The 5208-nt window shown below is 44.7% G+C and overlaps 1 protein-coding gene across 2 annotated transcripts in view; it reads left to right on the top strand.

The window, feature by feature from the left end:
• The window catches only part of Epb41l4a (erythrocyte membrane protein band 4.1 like 4A), a 194541-nt gene that overhangs the window by 59448 nt on the left and 129885 nt on the right, over window positions 1–5208 (top strand). The gene's annotated exons all lie outside the window — the stretch shown is intronic.

Raw genomic sequence — 5208 nt, 5'->3', positions numbered from 1 at the left:
TCCCTCCCTCTCTCCGTTCCTCCCCTCCTCCCTCCCTCTGTCCCTCCCCCTTTTTTTTAAGGGTACAATAACATTGTGGGAATGAAAATGGTTTGGAGGTGAGGTTTTACACCAGTCTAGACCAGTGTCTGGCGAAACATTTCACAAAGCTGTTTTCTCTCCCGAGGTTTAACCATTGGCTTTGCCCAGTAGGACATCTGTGAAGCACCCAGACCCAATGTCTTAGTCTTTTAAACTCGCACCTGGGAATGTATTGCAGGCCAGTAGCTGACCTGCAGTAGGTGCTGAGCGGGCAGTTTTAGTTCCTCCACAAGGAAAATCGAAGGTAACACCGAGTGATTCCGCATGTTATCCCTGTTGGCAAATCAGAAGCCTTACAGATGTCTGGATTGTCAGGGAGGCACTTACTACAGAAAGAACTGGTGACCTCTGTATTGGAAAAGTGGGAAACGATTTGCTGTCAGTGTGTGTGTGTGTGTGAGAGAGGGGGGGGGGGCTCTGTGGGACTCAGTGTGGATGGAGGGGGGGGGGGCTCTGTGTATGTGGAAGAGAATCTGGCGGGAGACTGGAGGACAGGCGGTTTCAGAAAGCACGCTGCCCCTCCCCTCCCAGCAGAGCCTTTCTGCACCAAGGGGCCACAGGCAAAGCATCCTGTTGTTCTACTTGTCTGTCAGTGTGTGTATTTGTTTCATATTCATCTGTACCCCCTCTCCTGGGGCTTGGTGTCACAACCATTATCTGTCCACTGTGAGCTGCCTTCAGTGTCCTAGGAAGACCAGTGGTGTGTCTCCTTAATTGGCTGGTAGGGTCACTGCTCATTGACATGCACGTTTGTGCTGCCCCACCCCCCCACCTCCATCCCTCTTCTTGACATTCCTCTCCTGCTCAGGGTGCAGCTTCTTTTTGGCTGGTGGCTCCTTCCCAGGGTGTGATGTACTCTTAGCCATTTGAGAGGGTTTCCATTTAACTCACAGAGGACACGAATACCCTGTAGGTAGGGAGCTATGGGTTCCCTAATGACTCCTGGGTTTATTGCTCTGTAGGCACTGAGAATTCAATGGAACCTTGGAAACCATGAGGTTTGCTTACAGATGGATACCATAGGGTCTGTCTGCTCCCTCTACAGCATGTTCTGATCTGAGTCTCTGACTCTGCTGTCTAGGTAGTCTGGAACCTGCAATCCTCCTGTCTCAGCATCCCGAGTGCTGGGATTGTAGAGACAGCCCAGCACTCCTGTCTTGACACTGATCCCTTCATGGTAGGTTGTGATGCCTTCAAGGTAGGAGAGGAAGAAAGCCTTCTGCCATTTACAAGTAGCCATAAAGTACAGAATTACAAAAGCAAGAACTTGCTTCTCAGAAAACAAGGTGATAGATTTAGAAAAAAACAAAAAACAAAACAAAACACAGCTCCATCACTTGTCTATTTCTACTTGCAAATTCTAACTAGTTTTTATAACATAGCTTCTGTTACTGAACACTACCAGTGGGGCAGAAATATAACTTAATATCAGTCAAATGTGAAGCCTACAAAAGAAAGACTTACAGAGTGCAAGGGAAAAGAGGGAAAGTGGGGCAGCAAAGAAAGTTGTGTTCTGGTGAGGGAGTGGAAGAAAGACTTCTGGGGAGACTTCTGTGAGTAATACGGGAGAATTCGTGTCAAACACGTCCAGGGTTTTGTCAAACAAGACCCAGAGTCTTAGTATGGTCTTGTAAAAATCAAAACTGACAGGTTATTACTGCATGGTAGATATTTTTGCACTCTGAAGTAGTGCTAATAGTAGCAGACACAAGGAGAAGCTAGAGTTCTGAGTGATCCCTAGGCTAGGCAATTAGTTCAATAATGGAAGTGGCTTGAGCATCCTAGAGATTCACTGTTGTGCTCTAGGCGAGGCGGATACCCAAGGCTTCATCGTGGCAAGAATGGCCTAAAGGAGGAGAAGCAGTGGAATAAAGGCTCTGCTCTCACAAGGACCACTGATCTGGTGCCCACAGAGCTCTTCACTGGCTTGGGTGGACATTTCAATGTTTTAGTGATGGTAGGACACCTATTTGATACTGGGTTCTTGACCTATAGCCATTTTAAATCGTATAAGAAAGGTAGACACAGAGGGTTAAGGACCATTTCCGGTTCCCTTAATGTCTAGTGGGAATTGGAGCTTGATCGACACAGCCATTGTTGCCACCGTGCTGGTTTAAGGATTTGTGAGACTAGACCCTTAGTGTCTTGAGAAGGCAACTTCCTTCCCTGAAGATGGCCACTGACTTAAACAAGACCACAAGATCAGGGGATCAAAATAATATAGATGTTTATAGACTAGAGAGTTTTCCTATTGGAGCACTTCGTGTTCTATTGGAGTCTGGTAATGTGAAGAGCTTGCCCAGTGCCTGCTGCTGGACACAAGCTCCAGAACACCGGGCACATTGCTGTGCTCCCTGCCCCCAACTTTTAACATGTAGAGCCTTCATCAACCCCTTTATTCCCTTAAAAATGACTTTAGCAAATTAATGTAATGTGCTTTCACTGCCTTCTCCCAGTTCTGCAGAGTCTGTTTAACATGAAATAGAGGTGCAATGGTGTGCCTCCGGCACTTCGTGGTGGGGAGAGGCCAGAGCCATCTATGTGGTGCTTTACTCTTTTAAAGAGAGCTTCCAGGTATGCTTTATTTGATCTTCCAAGACAGCCTGCCTGTGATGTGGGTTGGGCAGGGCTTATTAGTTCCTTTTGTGAACAAGGACAGAATTTGAAAGGGATTTAGCCGACTTGCTGAAGGTCACATCGCCTTGCACAGACCTGTGAGGGTGGCAGGTACCCTGCTTCTCATTCAGTAAGGCAGGCAACCCCATGGCCACCTTTTGTGTTCAGCAGGGTGGCGGGGTAGGGGGGGGGTGCAGGTAATGAGAGTTCCACAGGTGTGTTTCCCTCATGGAGGGATGGGTTTGCTCACAACCGTCCACACTCCTTTTCCTGTTGAGAGTGACATAGATTTCATTTTCAGGACAGTTCCTGGCATGAGAATTGTGTTCTGGGCCACTGAACAGACAAAATCAGGAAGAGCGAGGATGTTGCATCTGTAAGGAAAAAGGGGCAGTGATCCGGACATGGGAACCGCGGATCTCAGCATCTGCATTGTTCAGAATGGTGACTGGGTTTTGGGTGCTGTCTGGCATGAAAGATGAGGATGTAGAGCTAGAGAAAATAGTGGTATTTCCAGTTCCCCCAGTGAGCGAGCTGCTGAGCCAGGATGAGTATGCAAGGCCTGTAATAATGCCATTAGTAATCAGAACTGGCACCATCCTCTGTTTCTAACTCAGGAAAATCTGAGTTTCCAAAACCTGTGATTTAGGAGCTGGTGATTCACGTTATAGAATGATTCATTATGTCTGTTTTAAAATCTTTAAGTGCCTTTGCACTCTCTCTCAACATATTAATATCCATCCGAAAACTGTAAGGAACTGGCCTGTTTTATTAGGTATTTGTCTGTTTGAAGAGTAATGAGTAGCTTCAAAATTCTCAGACGTAAAGAAGTAAGAGGATTATAAGATCGCAGTCTTACAAGTTTTCTTTGCTCACGGCCTCTCAGTTGGGTGCTTACAGGTTTAGGCTGAGTGGCATTGTTTTTGGATGTCAATCATTTTATTACCCTATGTTAATCATTCCAAATGATGCATTTCACTCGGACATACACAGACATACATCAGATACACTTTGATCATATTCAAGCATCCATTGTCCTCTGTTTACCCCACCTGCCATTCCATTCCCCTGCTCCTTTCTTTTCTAATTGGACATTTTCTTCTTAAAGAATTATTTCTTTTATTTTTGAGATTATGATATAGTTATATCATTTCTCACTCCTTCCTCTAAACCTGTCCCGTATATCCCTCCTTGCTCATTCTCAAATTCATGGCCTCTCTTTTCATTAGTTGTTGGTATGTATGCATATACATGTGTATATACATGTATGTGCCTAAATACATACAGGTGTGTTGTTATGTATGCATATACATGTGTATATACATGTATGTTCCTAAATACATACATGTGTGTTGTTACTCATTGTATGTTTTCAGGGCTCACCATTCAGTGTGCTCCCTGAAGACTATTTTTCCCCGTTCAGAGTTCTTTAGTTGCCTGCCATTCCTTGTGTAGGGTTGAGGCCTCCTGGACTTTTTCCCATCCATGTTAGCATGTCTGTTGCTGTCCTTCTTCGGCTTATGTTTAGGCAGCCATGTTAGTGAGATTTCATGGGTGTAGCTTCTGACATTATTAAGAGACACAATCTCACAGCAAACTCCCTGTTCCTTTGACTCTGAGAAATCTTTCTGCCCCTCTTGGTCAATACCCTGAGCCTAGTGTGCAGTAGTTGGTGGGCATGTATCCGTTGGGACCACAGCTCTGCGTTTTGGTCTGTTGTGGTTTCTGTAATGGCCTCTGTCTGTTACTTGGCTAGGTCTCCAGTACCAGGCAGGCGTGGTTCCTCTCTCGTTCAGCGGGTCCTGGATAGCGTTTTAACCAAGTGGCTCTGCTGCTGATCAGTGGGGAGACATGGCTTTTGGTCTGCCCTCTGGTTATTAATGGACCCTAGGGTATATTTAAGTTAGAGTCATTTCATTGTTTGTATGACAATGTCCACAATTACTTTGCTTTATTTGCTGAGAAGTGGTTTATGATACAACCAATGGAAAACAGTTACAGGGTATCCAACTTTTTATTTTTCCAGAAATGCAAGCCTTTATTCATAAGATTGTGCTTCTGAAAATGTCAGTCTGCCAAGGTCTTTTGATCTTCATCTTCTCCTATACTTCATAGCCGCTTTTAAAAGGACTGCAACTTGTCTGAATTTTATAAACCAACCAAGGGATGAACCATAGGCAGAGTAAATTCCCAGTGGAGATATCATGTGACGCGAGCGTTTTAGGTTTCCTGGGTAACCCCCTTGCAGGCTGGGGTCCTGCTTAGCCTTCCTGCCTTTTTCTCCCCTCCTCTTCATTATTCAGGGTAATTTGCTGATGGTTTACTATATACCAGGTATTTGTATTTATAGCTAAAATTTGTGGTTTGCAGCTTTTATCCCAAGAGAAACAAATGTCTTGCTGTGTAGGTGTTGATAAGTTTGAGATTGTTTTTGTTAGAAGTAGGCCTAAAAGATAGTTCATAGAATTAATGGATTTAAATATGAGGCATTTCTTGCTTTTTTTTAAATTT

Source organism: Microtus ochrogaster, chromosome 18, assembly GCF_000317375.1.
Source record: "Microtus ochrogaster isolate Prairie Vole_2 chromosome 18, MicOch1.0, whole genome shotgun sequence".
Classification (NCBI taxonomy): Eukaryota; Metazoa; Chordata; class Mammalia; order Rodentia; family Cricetidae; genus Microtus; species Microtus ochrogaster.
Note: the sequence above shows the minus strand (reverse complement) of the source record. Positions and strands in the feature narration are given on the sequence as shown.